General features: G+C 44.0%; 1 protein-coding gene across 24 annotated transcripts in view; it reads left to right on the forward strand.

Annotated features, from left to right (window-relative positions):
- FOXP1 (forkhead box P1) overlaps positions 1–20,269 on the forward strand; it is a 714,382-nt gene that overhangs the window by 590,292 nt on the left and 103,821 nt on the right. The window contains exon 1 of one of the 24 annotated variants that reach the window (XM_055557310.1): positions 19,073–19,201. The exons of the other annotated variants lie outside the window; for them this stretch is intronic. The gene's annotated coding sequence lies outside the window, so the exon portion shown is untranslated. Of the gene's footprint in view, positions 1–19,072; positions 19,202–20,269 lie in introns of those variants that run through there. 24 annotated transcript variants of the gene reach the window in all.

Here is a 20,269-nt window from a genome sequence, read left to right on the forward strand (position 1 = left end):
CTTCTTTGCTAAAGAAATACTTTTGCATGCTCAACAAGAATCACATGGGAAGCACAGTATGCTGTGGTGAGTTAATGTGTATTTCCCCTTTTTGTCCCCACCAAGATTTTTACAAAACTTATGTATGCAAACAGATATTTTTGTTTGTTTCACTTGAGTCGCTTTTGCATAATATAACAAGTCCATGATTTCACATGTACAGTAATTCATAGAAAGTGATAGTCATCTTGCTTAGACACCTTATTTCTCAAAACTAGCTTGCTAAATATAGCACCTTCTCAGCCCCATATAAGGTGGCATAAAAGAAAAGAAAAAATAAAGGTCAAAGTTTCCCCACCCACGAATTTGGTTATAAAAACAGCAAAGCAGGGTTTTTCTGAACTTGAATCAGTAAATTTTTAATTTAAATAGTATCCTGTTTTGACAAAGTGCTAAACCACAGAAGTCTCAGAAAGACACTCTTAAGCTTGTGTCAATACCTGCTGGCATCTCTCAACAGGAAGCTTGGGATGGCTTTTGTTGTCATTGTGTGAGCCACCAACAAGGAATGCGTGCCCTTATTTGTTGCATCCGGGAAATGGTCAGAAGTGCTCTGGTGTGGCTGGAGCCTGTTGACATTACTCTGTTGCATAACCCTTTGCCAGACAAAAACCTGTATTGTTTCTTGTGTTCAATTAATCACCATTCGACTTGGGCTTTGTGAAACGTGCCTCCTGAGTGAGGCAGGATACAGGATCACACAGACTGTCTTCCCTGACCCATGCCGCAGAGAACTGAGCCTGTGAACCTTTCCCACCTTGGTGTTGGGATCACATCGCCCATACAGTTCAGTTATAAGGGGCCTGCATGGCTCTTGAGTGGCTTGAAGTCTCCCTAAGAAACCCAAGGAACTAGAAGAGCTCTTTGTTGGATTTCATTCCTGGCTCTCTTTCAGTTTCTTGCATGTTGAATAGTTAAGTTACATTTTACTGTAAAGGTGACTGCATTTTTCTTATGGGCCCTTCAGGGTAAACAGCCATTCATTTCCATCTGTGAACACACATGTAGCTTGTGTTGGGGTAGGGTGCCCGATGCTTCCAAAGTCATTATTTTTCTGTAATGTTTATGCTCCGTGGTTGTGCATATATCGATTCCATGCCCCAGTGCCGGATGGAGAGGTAGCCTGTAACTCCAGCTGAACGTGTTACATTTGAAAGTAGACCGGAGTGGAAGCAAGGGGTGGATCAAGCAAATAGCTTTTCATCTTCCATCAGTTGGTTATCTGCTTTGTTCTGCGGCAGGAGTTGGCAGCCCAGGGTCACATTAGATATCGCTCACGATTTAGAAGAGAGGCATTCTTGAAAAGTGTCTGGTAAGACAGAACTCAGGATTTCAATCCCTGCCTCTCATTAGACTCGGGCTTTGTCAAATGTACCTCTCAGTGACTGATGGTGAAATTGGAGATGCAGCTCTTATCTCTTGACCAGCTAGAGATGCTGAAGATTAGAAAACGCAACAGCGATTCCAGGTTCTCCAAAGATACAATTAGCGTGACACTTACTTAGAGTGTCCCTCTACATACTGTTTTCTCAATAAATTGTGTAATAACAACATCGATAGATTACGTTGTCATATGAAAAATTAGAAGATTCCCTTCTAGGCAAGGCTCACATATCTCTTCAATATGGAATTAACCAACCATCCTCTGTGGGTAAACTGTAACTGCTGGGCAGAGCCAGAGAGAGCTGAGACCACTTTTTGCCCCCTTGCCCAGGGGCAGACAATGGGAAAGGCCAAATGCCAACATGAGATACGATTTCAGGTTTAAGGTTACAAAGAATATAGTTATGAATAATTTCAAACTGATATTTTAGTTCAAATTTTAGAATTGTTGGCTGTGCAATCAAAATAATTAGTCTGGATTTAGAGGCACAGGTCTGAATCCTGACCTGCCACTGGGATCTTGAGCATAATCTTTAAGCTTTCAGTTTTCATTGTGGGTCAATTAAATGGCTATAGATGATGCTCATCTCACAAGCTTGAGGTAAGGACCATTTGAAAATTGGAACAGAAAGCATCCAGCCTGAGACACCTAGCATGTGACACACACTTAACAAAAGCTATCAATGATATCATCAGAACTTGATGAACTTGTTTGATGATTTTAAGACACCAGGCTGTTATTAATATTATTAGTAAAAACCTCAAATCATAGACCCTCATTCATCTTTGGCTAGAATTTGATAATAATAGGAAAACAAATGAAATTTTGAATGCCAGATATTAATAAGGTTAAGTGAAGAAGCTGGATTGAAGGGAAAAAATGTAACTCTAAGCTGTTGATAAGCTGGACAGAAGGATCATTAAATGAAATAAATAACCACTAATGGAGAACAACTATTTTATGCCCGAAATCCATATATTCAAACTCATTAATTAAAAAAATCACTTTATAAGGGAGAATGGAAAGCCTTTTAAAATTAACTTTATTTAAGGGGACATTAATGTATAAAAACCTATCCTCTTAATATATGCCTGGTCTCAGAAGCTGATTGCAAACAATGTAACTTACACAGTGGACATTGTGAAATAGACCCCATAAAGACAGAATATATCTCCCAAAATACAACCCTCACTCCGTTCCCATTGAGGATTGGTTCTAAGACCCTTTGGATACCAAAGTCCAAGGATATTCAAGTCGCTTATGTAAAGGGAAAGGGAAGTCCCTCAGTCATGTCCGACTCTTCGCTACCCCACGGACTGCAGCCTACCAGGCTCCTCCGTCCATGGGATTTTCGTAAAATGGTGTAGTATTTGCATATAACCTACTCACATCCTCCTATATACTTTAAACCATCTCTAGATTACTTTAATACCTGCTGCTGCTGCTGCTGCTAAGTCGCTTCAGTCGTGTCCGACTCTGTGCGACCCCATAGACGGCAGCCCACCAGGCTCCCCTGTCCCTGGGATCCTCCAGGCAAGAACACTGGAGTGGGTTGCCATTTCCTTCTCCAATGCATACAATGTAAATGCTATGTAAATAGTTGTAAAATACAATGTAAATGCCATGTAAGTAGTTGCATGCGTGTGGCAAATGCATGTTTTGCTTTTTTGGAACTTTCTAGAATTTTTTTTCCTTAATATTTTCTATTGATGGTTGGTTGAATCTGAAGATGAGGAACCTGTGGATAAGGAGGGCCAACTGTATATGGATGATACTAAAGTAGTTGTTGATAGGCTTCCTAAATCATTTATTGCCAGACTGAAAAAAAGTATGGTTGTCCTAGTTTGGCACACTGGACCTAGAAAAAAGAGAAACTTTAATGTTGAATTCAGGACTGAGGAGCCATTGCAGGGTTTGTGGGAAAGGACAGTAAAAGAGTTTTGAGTGAAAACTCATTGGCCCAAGAAGTCTGAATTGTACTTTCATCATGAGACCTCGGTGGGGTGGGGGATGGGGATTTCTTTGTTTTTGTTTTTTTAATATGGTAAAATGTCTTGAAGAAATTCCCAGGGCTTATGAATTCAAGACACTTTATTGAATTTTAAAGTGAAGTGGCGGGCCCACCTGATAAGAAACTTGTAAATTTGGGTGATTGAAAGAAAAATGCACATATGGTGAATTGAAACCTAGTGATTGATCCATGACTGGGACAGTTTGAGTGTACTTGGGGCTGACGTGGGGAATCCCTCCCAGAATGGCATCACAGGAACCAACATTTGCTGCTGCCATCATGTGCTTTATGATTTGGTGTTTCCCTCTTGCTGTGCTTTTCAAGGTTGATTGGAGATATTAATACGATTACTTCTTAATCTCCTGGAGGAAAGAAGTACCTGTATTAGTCATGTGCAAATGTCAAAACCCAACTTAGACTGGCTGGCAATGGGGGGAAAGTCTCTTGGCCCACAGAACTTGAAAGTTCTAGGTTTAGCCTGGCTTCAGACACAGCTGGGACCGGGCACTTAAATAATGTCACCAGGACTTAGTCTAGCTCCATTTTTTGTTCTGCTTTCTTTTTATGTTGGCGTCATGCTTTGTTAGATTCTCCTCTCCGCTGAGACAAGATGGCTCGTAGGAACCCCAGACTGACATATTTACAGTTTAGCAGCGCCTGCAGAAAACCCGTATCTCTTGCCCAGTAATTCCAACAAGAGCCTCTGAATTGACCTAATGACTTGAGTCATCTGTGCGAGAACTGATCACTATGGTCCAGGGGTCGGAAATATGCTGATTGATGACACAGGTGAGTCCTGTGCTCACCTTCAGATTACCCTGGATAGATTGGCTCCATTAAAACCACATAGATTCAGAATCATTACGTCTAAGTTGTACCTCAGTCTTCCTTTGAAAACATGGAGGAGTGGACCCTGCATAGATATTTTATCCCATATCATCTTAAAGAGGGTGAAGCATACCATATTGTTAGTTTCAGCCACTCAGCAAGTTTAATGGAAAAAATCACTTCCTTAAGAGTTGGGCAACTTGACACTCAGTCCCAACCCTGTGACTAACTGCTTGTAAAGCTTGGGAGAGCCATGTAAATTAATTTCCTAGGATTCAGTTTCCATCAGAAACCAAAAACCTAGAATATTTTATCAAGTCCCTTTGTGCTGGGGGGCAAAAAAAAAAAGCTATATTTCAAACTTAGAATTCATCAGTATCATGTTTTCCATATTATACTCGTCTCATAGACTGGTATGTTCTAGACTATCAGCATTGTCTGATAGAATTTTCTACAGTGATAGAAATATTCTATATCTTTGCTGTCCAATATGGTAATTTCTAATCATATTCTCTGTTACATACTTCACAAGAGGCTGACATTACCAAGGAACTTAATATTTAATTTTATTTTATTGTAATTGATTTAAACAAACATCCACATGTGACCAGTATCTCCTCTTTTAGCTCAGCTCTAGATTAATGGTCAAGTAGAGTTGTGTGAATTTTAGATGGTAACAGTGGAAGTTGTCTTGATTTTCTGTGCCTTTGGTTGGTAATGATTGTTTATTTTTCATTCATAATTTGTAGTTTAAAAAGTTCTGGTCATTCCAATAAATACAGAAAGACCACTGTCCCCAGATAAGAAAAGTGTTGTGTTGGAGGCTGATTTTTTCAGTTTCGGTGGTTCCTCATGCATCTCCCTGCCAGGTGGTATGAGGCAATGGAAAGAATGCTTAATTAGCAGTCAAAAGTTTTTGGTTCTGGTGTCGGTTCTGCCAGTAACCACTCAGATGCATGACCTTTGGCTAGTCATTTTTCCTTCCTGGGCATGAGTTTTCTCATCTGGAAAATGAGGGGGTGAGATTAAAATGATCTCTCAATCTGTTCCAGGTCAAAGTTTCTATGATTCTAAGTCTTTTTTTCTCATGCTCATGGCCGGGATGTGGCTGAGAGTTTCTGTGTAGCTGCTGAGTGTACTACGTCCGGTGACTGAAAGAACTAGGGAGATACTTTGGACCACTGAATCTGAAAGAACCCTGAGGAAAGTCAAGGTCTGCTTCAATCTTGTTTAGTTTTCTAATCCAAGATAAATCTAGAAAGAAATAACAGGTAGCGTTAAGCAATGTATACTTGATTCAAAAGACAGGTTCGTCTGAAATGGGCTTCTGTTGCCACTTCCAGAGTTGAACATGGAGGTCAAGGCTTCAGAAAGGGTGTTGTGAGATGGGTCAAAGTGAAGAATATTGAGTGAGGGACGAGGCGGGAGGATTGTTGGCCAAAAACTATAGCTACTACTGCTTGGTGGTAAGCCTAAAGGAGGAAATTCAGAGATACGATGTTCTTTGGTACCCGGGAAGTTAGGGTTAAGAAAAGATGTTTGGAGTGACTTCATCTGTGGAAGGTTGGTTTTTGAAGGAGGAGATGAATCACAAATGAAGAGAAAGAGGAAGGAAAGAACATTGGCCAGATTTGCAGGAGCAGGTAGGAGGATGTGAAGTGTTCCAAAGGACAGTGTGGTAGGATGTGTCAAACCAGTGCAGAGGGAGAGGCATCAGCTGGGGCTGAATAGCAACACCATGCTTACTTGGTGATTTAATTTTGATGCTCGGTAATGACAAAGGCTAATTGTGTTGTTAGCGTGTGATAAGGTGACAGGGTTCAAACATGTATTGATGTGATCATGCTGGTGAATTCCCACTGTAAATAAAAGCTCCTATACCCTGTCTCCATAGGATAGTTTTGACACGGTTGCATCTTGTAGCTTTATTTTTATTTTTTAACTGGCTATCTTTATGTATGGTAACAGTCATCTCCAGAGATTCATTTTCATTTCAAAAAACTTTTAAAGGTGTTAATTGCATTTTTCAAAACTCTTATGTAATTATTTAAAATTATTCCACCGGCACCATAAATCAGAACTTTTCCCATTATATTGCCGAGGTACATTTATGACCTGTTTAGACACTTTTGATTTATAGGTTTAGGAAACAAGAGTATAGAAAGCATTGCCAAGTTTTAATTTGGAAATTTCTGTAGCCACGTCTGTTTCTGCAGAAAAGAGAAAAAGAAAGCTGGTGGGAGAGGTGATCGGGAGGTGTGATCACCGCCCCCCCCAACAATACGTACCAGTGAGACATAAGAAAAAGAGGCACAAGACCCAGTGTGGGGTGTCCTGCTCTGAAATGAGCAATTAGGATGTCTTTCACGAGTTGTTTAATGCTTCGAAGTTTTATTTTTAAATGCTGGTTTTAGGTAACAGGGTACTTAAATCTGAGTGATTTACTTGACTCCCTAGAACTCAGTTTCCCCATCTGTTAAATGTAGATTAATCACAGCATCTCTTCAATGGATTGTGGCATAAATTAAATGTTTGTTGATTTATGCATTGAAAACCATTTGGCTATGAAGCACCTCCTAGGATGCAGACACCCTGTTAGGTACCACATGAAGGTGATGGAAGGGGGCGATGCTGACACTGTGTCTGATATATGGTGCTCAGTCTGGAACATGCTGATACCACAGATAAATGTGCATGACCCCGAGTGTGAAACTGATCTTGGTAATTGTCAAATAAAACAGCAGCAACTCCAGTTTAGATGTGAAATAATGGAATGCACACAGTTAGAAAACTGACCACCCTACATCTGAGATGAGGCCATTCTATGAATTTAGAGATGACAAAAATTGACTGTGTGGAAGACAGTTAAGGCAGAGTTAATATTCTGAGCAGAAGAATTGCAGTTTTCTAAAGTCTCGGCAGGCTGAAATTTTGGATCAAAATGAAAAAGATCTTTTATGGGAATAAAGGCACAGCCCATTCCCCTGCCCAAGTGCAGAGTAGAGAGCTCTCACTGATCAGTGGCTAATGTCATAGTCACTCAGGGGATGACTGTAGAACCAGCAGGACCCAAGTGTGCTCTGGGGTGGGTGGGGGAGGGAGCACCGAGGACCCTTGGCTGCATTCTGAGCACAGTGAAGGATTATTTTAAGGCTCTGTCCTCCTTGAGGGACAGATGACACCTGGCCTGCTGTGCTTATTTCTGGATGCTGCATTTGAAGGTGGCCAGGGCAGACCAGAGCAGAAGGCCTTATACGTGTGTGCGTGTGTGCTCAATTGTGTCCGACCCCAGGGACTGTAGCCTGCCAGACTCCTCTGTCCATGGAATTCTGCAGACAAAAGTATTGGAGTGCATTGCGGTTCCCTTCTCCAGGGGATCTTCCCCACCCAGGGATCCAACCTCTGTCTCTGGGGTCCCCTGCTTTGGTAGGCAGGTTCTTTACCACTACGCCACCTGGGAAGCACTTAAGGGGACGGACAGAATCCAGACAGTGTGGGACCCTGATAGGATCGGGCAAAGTCATGATGGTGCAGGGTTAAATTGAATCATCCCTAGGGATGAGCTTGGTCCTAAGTGCACAATTTCCAGAATCCAGGCAACCAAAGAAAAATAAGGTCTTGCCAGCACTGGGTCTTCTGCTTCTGAAGAGAAAGGTTAAGTTGCCACTATTGGTGACTGCTCCATGGTTCCAATGACATGTAAGCTGAGGCCTTTCTCTCAGCTTTTTCCTGCATCAGGCAAGAGCCTCCAGAAGCAGAGCCAAATGAAGGGAAGCCTTGAGCAACGAAGATCCTTTTCAGGGTGTCTGGTGTTGGCAGCAGCTCAGGAAATTGCTTTTCCCGCCCTTCCAGCCTTATCACCATTCAAGATTCTTTTCATTTGACAAAATTAGCAAGACAAATGGAAGATGGATGATTTTTTTAAAAAATATGAATCACTGTCTACCTTCAGTTGTATTGTTGTAGGTACAGTTGTATTGAACTTAGTGACTTGAATTTATTCAGCTATAAAATGTAAAGTAGTTTGTGTAATCCTTGAATCATAGTTTCTCTTCAGTTTGTCTTTTTTAAACTTTCAAAGATTCTGATTGATCATCAGTTGTTCTATATAAACCCTTTTATTTTTATTTTTTTGTATGTGAGGTCACTCCATCACAAAACTGAAGTGTTTTTCAGATGGGAAATATGGGCGAAATTGGGGAAAAGAAGAAAAGCCCTTTGATAGCAAAGAAAGGAAGATATAGCAGGAATTATAATTGTGCCAGCCTTGCTAAGTTCCTCAGTGTTACTGGTTCTTGCTTTCTCCCATGTGGATATGTGTATACACTCTTCCCACTAGTTGATATGTCCTTCCTACTTGCCCACCCAACTACCAAGTCACACCATTATCCTTAAATTTGCAGCATAATCCTTATCTTATTTGAAAAGCCCCCTTATTCCCTAAAGCCAGGGAGGGAGCCTCCTTTCTCTGCCCCCCTACATGTGTGTCTCTTTTCTTTTTTTCCCATTGTTCAAATGATGGCTAATACCACGCCACGCACTCTGAGAGCACTAAGAGAGTTCTGCACCTTGCCTTGGGTAGTATAGATGTTGGAAGCTTTGAAAAGAAGCTTGAAATTAGCTCATTAGGTCAAAGAGCATCTGTTTGGGTGTAAGTCAAGTCCTCTCTGGGGCTGTGGTGGCCAGGGTTCTACCAAATGCTTTCCTTCCCAGAGACAAGAGTAGCAAAATATTACCCAAACATAGGCAGACGGTTCCGTTGATTTTGCCTCATGTTGGCCAGCCTGTGTGTTCTCAGCACTCAGGGCAGATCCCTCCTTTGATATTCCCAGTGGATCCTTGAGAATTCATTTAAGAAATCACCAGACTCCTTCACATACCCAAGCGAGGACCTGGCTGGCGGTTCTTGCCTACTGGGCAACCTGAAGCTAGAAGAGGGGCTGCCTCATGACCTTGAATTTAAAAACAAAACAAGATGATCGAGTGTCTTCTCCCGCTGTTGAGGTTCAGTGGATGAAACAGCTACTGCTCGGTTAAATTTGGGAGTTAGGATCGATACTATCTCCATCACAGAAAAAGAAGAAGTCAACAAGAGTGAAAAACCATTTTGCCTTCTGATATTTCATTATAGCAAAAGGAAAAGGTTAAAGGAAAAGCAGTTTGTAACAATAAGAATGGTATTAGGACACATTTAAGTGCTTCCAGTATGCCAGGCATTGACCCATTTTAACTCATTTGATCCTAGCCCTCTGGGGGAAGTACTAGGCTTAGATCCTTTTATAGATGTAGAAACTGAGGCACTTAGACATGAAAAATTTACCGAAACTACAGTCAGGAAGTGGTGCAGCCAGCATGAGAACCCTTCTATAGGAAAGTGTCTGTGGGCCTTTTATGTCCAGGGACAACATAAGCCCCAACACGGCACTGTTCCATCTTTACATCTAAGACACTGATGCCAGGAGAGCTCGGGTACCATCCAGGCTAGGACTGCTGGCATACTGCCTTTTGCCCAGTGACATCTTAGAAACGATGAAGAGGAAAGTGCCTGCCTGTTTGTCTGTGTGTCTGTCTCTTCTCAGCAGTGGAAGTGGCAGTGTGAGGAGCTCTTTAATCAAGAAGTAACTCAGGAGAAAGCACAAGCCCTTTTCCCACTGCCTCTCCTCCCATCCTGGTTGTGGCTGCCAACAGATTCAGAACCAGTTTCACCTTCAAGTAATCAGCTGAGTTTGTCGCTATTCACATAAGAAACAAAGAGGGTATCAGAATTCTGCCTTTGTATTATTTCAGGTTCACTCTTGGTCACATGAGTTTTCCAAGTGAGTAGAAATGGACCTGCCTCTGTTCTTCCACACCTAATTCTAGACCCCAGCCTGGTCTCCAGCTTAGCATATGGTACGGAAGCCTTGTTTTGGAGTCACTCAAGCCCCACTCCCCTTACTAGCTGTGAGATATTACCTGAGAGCCTCAGTTTCTTCATCTGTTATGTGGGCACAATAATCTCTTTCATAGGGCTGTTTTAAGCATTAAGAGATATTATGGAAAGTGCCAAACTCATCATGACCTCTCATTAAATATGTGCTCTATTTTTTGGCCATCCTGTTACTAGGCACCACCCTTTCCTCATTTTCCCTTTGTTTGTCAACCCCTGTTCCGAGGCCCTGGTCCGTACCTCCTAATTTGTAACTGGCAGGCTATTTACACTATTCCCGGCACCTCCTTGATCATGACTGGCTTTGGGTTTTGTTTTCTTAGCTCTTATCTCAAAGTCACCTGAGCTCTGTAACCAGGAAGCCAGAAGTTCTCTAATGCAGGGCTGAGCTCTAGAAGGGAGAGTCACACCCCACCTCTTTCATCCACCAGCCTGGTGACCTCAGACGAGTCCCCTGACACGTGCTACCATCAGAGGCTGCTGGGCTAGACACTTGTGGCCAAGTGCTCTCCGCGCATCAGATCAAAGACCCACACCAGTGCTCTCGGATCAGGAAAACTGAGTTTAAAAATAGACACCTTCCCACCTCAGAAAATACTAAAAGAAACAACTACTGTGAGACAGAGAATTGCTCCCCCTTTACAGATGAGGAAATACACACAAAATGGACGTTTGTGATTTACCTAGTTTGCTGGTTAGTAGAGAAGATTTGATGCAAACCCACATCTTTCACACTGCAAATTCCAGGGAACCTCCTCCATATGCAGCGGTATATGTATATAATAGGATTCCTGTTTGGTAGGTAATCATGACAATGATGAGGGAGTATACGATGGGGCCCCGCCATTTCAGAAGGCTGGCCAGAGCAAAGGAATATGTGCCAAACCAGGAAGCAGTCAGGAGTAGCATGAGGCAGAGAGAAGAAAGCTGGAGGGCAGAACAAGTTGGCAGGGCAATGTGATGGAGAATGGATAAGAAAGAGTGTCAGAAAACAGTGCGCCACCGAGCTCCCTGATTCCAGAGGTCTAGCCTGTTGGGTTGTGACATTACATAGATGTGTCTTGACCCATCTCAAAAATTGGACATCACTGAATTTAATTAAGATCAATTAGACATTCCTCCTATTGTTCAAACACACAATACCTTATTTGTCTGAAAAGAACAAAGTTCTATATGACCTGAAAGCTTCCTGCTTCTCGATTGCTTTTCCTCATGAGGAATGAAATGCCATTTAAAACACTAAAAAATAAATAATGGGCCTGCTGGCTGGACTATATGTGCTTCTGTATGCATTTTCTTAAGATGAGACTCACTAGATCTCAAAAGGAATCTAATATCTCTGTGATGCTGTGCTTCCTTGCAAATTTCTTTTTTTCATCCAGCCCAAACTTTACCTGTGGCTTCAACCTGAGATGGAAATGCCAGCCCTCACCAGTAGTTACCTGGCACATAATGCTTTCCTGTCTCCTTTCTGATACAAAGCAAAGAGAAGCAGGTGAATGGCTTGTGAGGTTGGACCAGAAATTCAGAAAATAGTTTTGGAGGGAGCAGGCGTAATGCAAAGAGACAGCTTTGATGGTTAAAGAAGAGGAAAAAAGTCACAAGGACAGAAGACATAAACATGTGTGAAAGTCAGGTGGTTTTAGCCCATCCTGTGAGGCCCCAGCTTAATTCAGCAAGTCCTAAAGCTTGTTAGTGACTTAGTGGACCATGAGTTGTTGGTGTTTCATAGGGTTTGTGACCTAGAGAGGATCAGAAGAAGAACTTTTGAGTTGTTTTGCAAAAAAACATCTTTTCCCTCCCTTTTTTGTTCCCTGCTTTTCTGTTGACATGACAGTGTCCAAGATTCCAGAGCTCTCAGATCCTGTTTATATTTTTAAACTATATTCGTGGTAGTTTTATTTATGACATTAATTGTAAGCTAAAAAGCACCCAGAAATTAGTGCTCTGCTAGGGTAAAATGTGTACCAGACACATAATGAGTAGTTAGTTGCAGTCGTCGTCGTTATTACTAAAGAAAACATGGAGAGTATCTTAGCCATCTTCCTTTTTGTTTAGGTGAAATGTGAAGTCTCATAGAGGTGAGGTGATGTGCCCACGATTACATGTGAGCTCATGCAAAGTCTTTAGTAGACCCCAGTGTCCTGTCTAATATTCCTGCATCATCTCAGGCTTAAATGGACCACTTGAGGCTGCTCTGGACTAGAAGAGATTTGCTTACCTCTTGAGGGGCCTATTGGGAGAGTTCCAGTTTGAAATTGTTTGGGGAACTCCCTGAACCTTCAAAGAGTGGGAAGTGGATGCAGAAGGGCTTGGACCTTAATGTCCTGCCTCAGCCTCTGCCCCTGGACCCTTACACATCTCCTCTCTTCCCAACCTCCCTCTTCCATTCCTGCCCCTGCCAAGAACTGGCCTCATCACTTTCCTCTAGGAGAGAAGACAAATCTTTGGATTTTTATATGGTTTCTATTAAAGGTAGAGTTGTGTGTGTATGCCTGTGTGTGTGTAATCAGTGACTATTAAGGAAAGAAAAGCCATAGAGAGCTCTAGGGCCCCAGAAAAGATTTTCTGTGTAGCCGTTTCTGTGCCACACAGTGTGGAAGGTAATTATCTTTGGAGGGGATTCCACAGCCCTGCGCAGGCTTCCCCGGTGTAAGATTTATCGTCGGCTGGATTGGGTGTTCTTTTTAAGAGCATTTACTCAGCATCTAAAATGCCGTCAAGAGCGCTACTTCCTGAATGCTTCCGAGGTTGCAACTGCTAAGCTGCATCTGCCCATCTTGGAGATATATTTTTGAAATAGGATGCAGGGATTTATAAGGCCTCGTGCTTCCCGTTGATACTGACAGGAGTTGCCTCGTTCAAGCCTTGCTCGCTGCCACAGAAATTCTCCCAATGCCCAGAGCCCTCCTCCCTGCCTGCCTGGCCCGCACACCAGGGCACCTGTCATGGGGATCGGGCCTGGGAGCACGTCCCGTTGTTTGGGGGTGGGGGGGGGGGGGGGGACTCGTGCCAGCTCATCAATCTCAGAGTTAACTGTTGTCTTACTTAAACAAAGGATAGACACGAAGGTTCTTCCCCACCCCTTCCTTTTATATGAGTCTTATGAATGCCAGAGGAAAAGTTGAGCCGTGAGCCAGCTAAATATACTGTATCATGAAACCTTAGGGACCACTGAAATGGGAATAGTGGCCCTTTACTGCTAAGAAGGTGTTTTATTGAAAATGCACTGACATACCTCTCCCCGGAGAGGGAGCAAAAGAGAAGGCAAGATGCCTGGCAGTAATACAGGTTGTTCTCTTAGGCGAGCTAAAATATAGAGTTTGGCACTCCTGTGCTCCGAGCCAGCCGGCAATAGAGTAGACGGATGTGCATTTTTACATTAGAAGTGCCATATTTCACCCATGGCACCCCCTCCTCCCCATTTTATTTTTCAAGTATCTTAATTTATATATTCCAGTTAATAGTTCATTACATGGCCTTTCTCTCTCCAGCTTTTAAAAGTTGTCTTTGAAATAAGTTGAGGTAGTCAAAAATATCCTGGTCCTGGCAAGCTTACCAGCAGAGGGCAGACATAAAGAAGGTTTGGACAGGAGGGTGTGCCAGCCTAGGGTCACAGGAGGGTGGCGTGACCTGGGAGGGAGACCTGCGAGCATTGTTCAGAGGGCAGGATGGAACATGCTCCCTCTGCCTCTCTGCAGGCCTGCTGCACACCTCTGGTCTCCGGAAAAACTGACTTTCCTGCCTAGAGGTGGCCAGTGCCTTGAAATGATACTCAGCAATTTCTACATAATGAAACGTATAAAAAAATATTCAAATGTCATCTCATCGCCCGAGAGCCATGTCTTCTTTTCCCCTTCAGTGACCCAGTTCTGCTTATGCCTAAAATCGAGAGTTTGCATGTGGGTGTCATCAGCCCTGTCACTCCTGGGAGGGGAAATAAGGATTCCTGCTTGATGGCGATAGTGATTCCTCCTTCCTGATGCCTGAAGGATGAAGCTCTTTGGGAAATGCCCTGCCCTGAATCATGTCCCTTTTTGAAACTTTTGTGCACCTTGGTGTAATCAGTTCTAATCTTATGGTAGAAGCAGTTCAGTAATACATTGTTTTTTTGTTGTTGTTTAGTTGCTAAGTTCCGTCCAATTAGTCTGTGACCCCATGGACCGTAGCCCACCAGGCTCCTCTGTCCATGACATTTTCCAGGCAAGACTACTGGAGTGGGTTGCCATTTCCTCCTCCAGGGGATCTTCCCGACTCAAGGATTGAACCGGTGTCTCCTGCTTTGGCAGGCGGATTCTTTACCACTGAGCCACCAGGGAAGCTGTCCAGATACATTGTACATTATATTAAAACAAGAGATTATATTATAGTTTGAGCACAAATGAAAGAGATTGATTTCTTGCTGTCAATCAGATGCAGAGTTTGCAATAGATGTTGGCCATTTTTCTTTTCCAGACATGATTTTGTTTACCAGTGACAATCTATGAATATGTTTACATTTCAAGTGAGGGATTTTTTTTTTTTTTGGAGAGGGTGGTAAATGTTTTCTATACCTTACGTGCTCATCGTATTCCTAAGTTACCTGAATGTTGACATGTCAGGGTGTGTATCTAGGAAATTAACTAGGAACAATTGCATAATAAAATGTTGCATTAAATGGAGATGCTCATGGCAATTTAGAGGATGTCAGAGAGAGAAATTTAAACTCCTATGCAAGAGTGAGAACTCACCGTCTTTTTCCTTGGCCAAGTGAGAGCAGAAGAAAACATAATTGCTTTCACTGTCCATACAGACATAACAATGACATAAACAATGTCAATATGGAGCTAATCACCTTTGCTCCCTGGAGATGGATGATGTATTAATTTATGTTTTTAAGTAAAAGCACCACTTAAATCAAGAAGGAATGGCAGGTCCTTGGAGACAAATGCCCAAATCTCAGGAATCAGGCATGGCTGTTGCAATTTAGTTTCTCTAATTGGCTGACAGTTGGCGGTCTTTGGAGACATGAGAAATACTAAACCCGGGCTTCTCTGGAGAGACTTCTCTTCCCTGGGCAGGTCAGAAAGCCCATCTTGGAGCGAGGGCATACAATTTTGTATTCCTGTTGTTTCTGCATTTTCTCCTATAGCAACAGAATCAGTCGGTTCAGTCTCTCTAAGTTCTGTCATCTCTGAATATGTTCTGGGTGCTCCATGAAAGTAACTGGAAAAGAAAAAGGAAATAAATGTTCAAGCAAGGGTTGTCTGGAAGAAGATGGGGGATTAAGATGTTGGCCCCTCAGAATTCCCTAGCTGTCCAGTGGATAGGACTTCTCGCTTCTCCCACGGAAGGTACGGGTTTGATCCCTAGCTGGGGAACTAAGATCCCACATGCTGGGTGGTGTGGCCAAAAAAAAGTTGATTTTTTTTTTCCAATCTATCAAATTATTCATCAATTTTTATTTTATTCGCTCTTGCAGAGTGACTATCTGGCGATAATTCCTATGAGAACCTTGTAGAGATAACTGACTTGATCTGAGGAGGTGTGTTGCTCTCAGTGTTGCTAGAAATATGTGAGCCAGTGTCCAGTTACATGCCCTTTTTCTGATTATTGCCAAGCAGTTTCTGGCAAAGCAGGGCCTCAGTTGGAGCTTAGGACCACGTGGGCCTGGCAGTGTGGCTGCTGTTGCCTCCGCCGCTGTGCGGTCCATCAGAACCTGGGAGTGACGTCCTGACGAGACGCTGCTTCTGACCCTTCCTTCAATACCTCTGCTCTCCATTCTCAGCTCTGAATGGGCAGTAAAACCTTTCCCTTTTTCTGCGTTCAAGGCTAAGGCTCACAGAACCAAACATAATACATGATTTGAGTCCCAGGTGTGTTATTTGGTGGTTAGAGTTTGGTGTGGGATCACAGTAATCTGTCCTTAAGTACACAGCCAGCTGCACAATGGATTCATTTAGCAACTGACAGGTTTCTTAATATGTGGTGTCTGAACAAGGGCTGTATCTGTTGTGGGTGTTAGGATGTGGGCATCAAAAATATTTTTAAGTACAGCATTTAGCATTTCCTTCACTCTTCCTTAAACATTAACTCTTCCCCCGCCCCTCTCAAGTGTTCATTTTATAATATCACGGCCTCTCTTTTTCTGGGACTATTCAGTGTCTTGTTTCCCCTTGTGGTCCATGGAGCTAGGTATATTTGATTCTTTAAAAAATAAAAAAAAAAAATCACTTTGCCTTTCTGAACTGCAGCTTCCTCCTTAAATGGAGATTGCAATTTCTGTTCAAGTGAGAACTCAATGAGCCCCTGTAGCGGAGTAACCCATTCTAAAGCCCGCCCCTCAATGCAGACTCTTCTAAAACTCCCCCAATTCAACGTGCAAATGCTACTGTTTTTATTTTTAATTATTTTCATTTTTTTGCCTTTCTGATCCAGCCTTTCCAGAATGTCCTGGCAATCATAAAATACATGGTATTAACTAAGTCTCCTAAGTCACTGCAGCTTTTAACATTTCTATTGTTTTCCAGCCATGGAAAGCTCCGGTTCTCACAGAATCACAGGCATGGGGCAGCTAGACAGGACCAGATGGAAATGGATCTTGAGAGCCCAGAATTAACGAAGTGACCTGGGCGTATAAAGCTTATCCAGGTTTATCTCTGATGGTACATTTCCTTGCCTAGAAGTAGTCTCTGAGTCACCCTGTCATGTTTGGAGAGAGGGTGGGAAGGGCTCCAGGTGGCCTCTGCATATGCTAAGCCACTTCCCTCTTCATACTGTCACCTCCCCCCTTGCCCCAAACATCAGTCCCCTAAACACCACCTCCCATGGGGCCTTCAAACCTCTCCTGCTCCACTCATCTCCCTGCTCTGTGGTCTCAGGGTGCTTAATGCCACCATCATGCAGTTTAGTACTTGTGTAACCACCGCGTTGCATCACTCTCTAATTATTTTGTGCAAGGCTCGTCTCCACAGCTGGGTCACAAGCGTCTGTAATATTTGTTGTTTGTTTGTTGTTTGGATGTTCCTGGAGACAATCAGCTTTTAAACACTAACCTGCCAAGAAGGTAGTCCGACTTGTAAAAGCATCCTGGAGTTTTACGTAGGTCTCTTAAAGAATTTGTCTTAAAAAAAAAAAAAAAAAAAAGAATTGCCTCTCTAAAGGGGACCCTGATGTTGCTCACAGACATTAAATCTCTAACAAATTTTAATACCATTGGAAAAAGCACATGTGGATTTTGAAATGAGTATTTCTCCTCACTCACTGTGCCTTGGTTGGAGAGAACTTCCTATATTTTTATTTCCTGTCTTTGGGGCCCTGCCAGCCCCTACCGAAGGAGGAGGGCCTTGTCTCTTTAAGAGTCAGAACTCTACTGATACATGGTACACTGGCAGATTTAAGGCCCCTCTCCCCAAAAAAGAAGCCCATGGTTCTCTGTTGAATATTCATGAGAGGGTGGGGTCACATTTTGTGACCTGAAAAATCCCATTAATAAATTTGTTATCTAACACAAAAACACTTTAGGGTGGAGCGCAGACTGTGCTGCACCCATTTAACATCTGATCATAAGTTGACAGTCAACTGGCGCTTTTGTCTCTTTTACTGCCAGATTAATGGAATTGCTTGCTCCCCAGCTGACCTGATTGAAATTCAGGTATTTGCTTGATTGGAAATATTATCAATATGCTTTCTGGTGTACAGTAACACCTCAAATGGAAAAATACTTTCAAGTAAAACTGAAATTACTGGGTTAGGATTTGTGCCCTCCCCCCTTTTTTTAATTGAGGGAAAACAATCATTGATGTCACAACCACTTTTTTGCCTCGAATATTTTGAGAAAAAGAACAAAAACGTTAGAGTCTTGTTTGTTTTGTAAGCATAGGCCAAAAGTTTTCCTCTAAATTGAACAAAGGTAAATTAGAGAGGTGATTTCTAGAGCTGCCGAAAGTGACTAAATTAACCTGGCACTGAAACCGGGCCAGTTGAGCCAACAAAGTTTAGCATATTGGTGACTTTTTTTTTCTCTCACACTGTATTCAGCTTTAAAGAGCAATGACTACTTCTAACAGAGGTCATCTTCAAGTGCTCCTTGAGAGTAGCCAGTGTTGTTGCTGTTGTTGTATAAATAAGACAGGAATTTAGAGAATTATTTCTTAGCGAACGAGTGGCAGATGCTTGCTTCAGCAGCTGTCGTTCTAGAGGGGAAGTAGCTTGGTTCAGCGACAAGGCATGTTGGTTGTTATTTATTCCAACCCCGAGTCGGGTTAGTTTTCCTCTGCGCGCACAAGCACACTTCGGCGAAGCCGACTCTAGGAAAGAAAAGGGCGGGGGATGGGGGGCGGTGGATAAAAAGAGGCCAAGGCCGGGTTAACCCCAGGGCGCGAAGCGAAAGTTCTCCCGCAAAGGCCGTTTTCGAGGAAGTTCTCCGGCGCTGCCTTTGAGCCCCGCATCCCCTTCCGATTCTCAACAGTTGCTCCAAGCAGTCGGGGTGTGCGCCCGGGCGCGCCAGTTCCCCTGCTTTGCCGCTCGGGTTGCTCTGAAAGGCCGGGACAACTCTTTGTCAGTTTCCAAGAGGAAACAAACACGCCACCCCACCAAAAAGCCCCGACCCGGCAGCCCCGGCCGGAGGGAGAGACGCGCGCCGCGCCCGGCTTCCCAGACGTCAGCCAGAGGCGGGTCAAAGGGTTAACAGCAATTAAGCGGAGTTGCTCCCGAAACAAAAGCCGGGTTTCAGCAGAGAGTGATTTCACCTGCCGCGAGGAGGGGGCCGGGGGCGCGGGCGCGGGGCACGGGCCGCGGAGCCCATTGTGTGGGGCGCGGCGCGGCGCGGGGTGTTTAGAGGCGGGTTGTGATTGGTGGAGCAGGGCGGGGCGGGTGGGCGCGGCGCGGCGCGTCTTGTCAGCCCGCGAGCCGGAGCGCCCCTGCGCGCGTGCAGTCCGCCCGCACGCCGAGGCCGCCGGACCCCACGCCCGGCCCGCGCGGGCGCCCCGAGCCGGCTCCGCGCGCCTGGCGGCTACATGGAGAGTGTCAGGTTGGTCCCTATGATTGATATTCGCTGTTCTGCTCTCCTTCCCGGGCTCCGCGGTGCCAGCTTCCTGGGGCCTCATTGGGGAAGGCAGGAGCGCCCGAGGGTTTCTAAGTTGAGTCTTTTGGAAGAAAAATAATAATAACCATCGCTGTTTACCAACTTGGGTGGGAGTTGCGCTTTGGAAGTGGAGGCGGAGGAGGGAGTGGAAGGGTGGGAAGAAGCAGCTCCAGGCCTGTGGGTCCTGAAAGAGAGAGATCACTCACCCCCCCCCCCTTCTCTCTTGCTCTCCCTTTTTTTAAATGTTCATGGGTGGGGTGTAGTTGAGAGTTGGAGGAAGTCCTGCTTGTGTTTTGCTCTCGCGCTCTCGCTCGCTCTTTTTTTTCGTTTGCGACTCGTTTTCTGCCGGTCTGGCCTTCAGGCAGCCACTTTGGTAAAGCCCTCGCCATCACTCCTTTCTGGGGACGTTTCTGGGGTGTGATTTATGTCACTTACAGAGCGTGTGAAATATACAGGGAGCCTTCCCTCTCAATGTAACCCATGTGGATGTTTCTTTGGTTCTGATAGTTTGTTTCTATATCTGTCTAGGCTATTTTCAGCTTAGCCGTTCAAATTCAAGGAGTTCACACACAGTCAAGGAGCGGGGGGAAGGGAGACGAATAAAGCCCCAGGCCAGAATGGGCAGGCCGATGGAGGGGCACCCCGGCAGGTTTGGGAGTTTCAGCCTCTGTTGCATTACTTTGCTGGTTAAGTAGTGAGTGGGGTTTGGGTTAGGACGCGCAGCCGACTGAGGAATTGCCACGGGGTGCTCCCATCTGAACGGTCTCTGAATGTAGCAAACTCAACTGTCAGAACTGCCTGAAGGACGGTCAGTGGAAAGGAGACTTTCTTGTGCCCCCGCCCCCACCCCCAAGTGTCGTGATGGGAAGGAGGGGACCTTTAGGAAGTGGGTGGTAAAGTTTTAGAGCAAAGTACATATAGACTCTTCCTCTTTGGGATTAACTCCTTCAAGGCCTGCTGGTTCAGAGTAAAATATCTATTAATTTTATATTCTTGTCCACACAGATCAAATGC

Source organism: Bubalus kerabau, chromosome 20 (assembly GCF_029407905.1).
Source record: "Bubalus kerabau isolate K-KA32 ecotype Philippines breed swamp buffalo chromosome 20, PCC_UOA_SB_1v2, whole genome shotgun sequence".
NCBI lineage: Eukaryota > Metazoa > Chordata > Mammalia > Artiodactyla > Bovidae > Bubalus > Bubalus kerabau.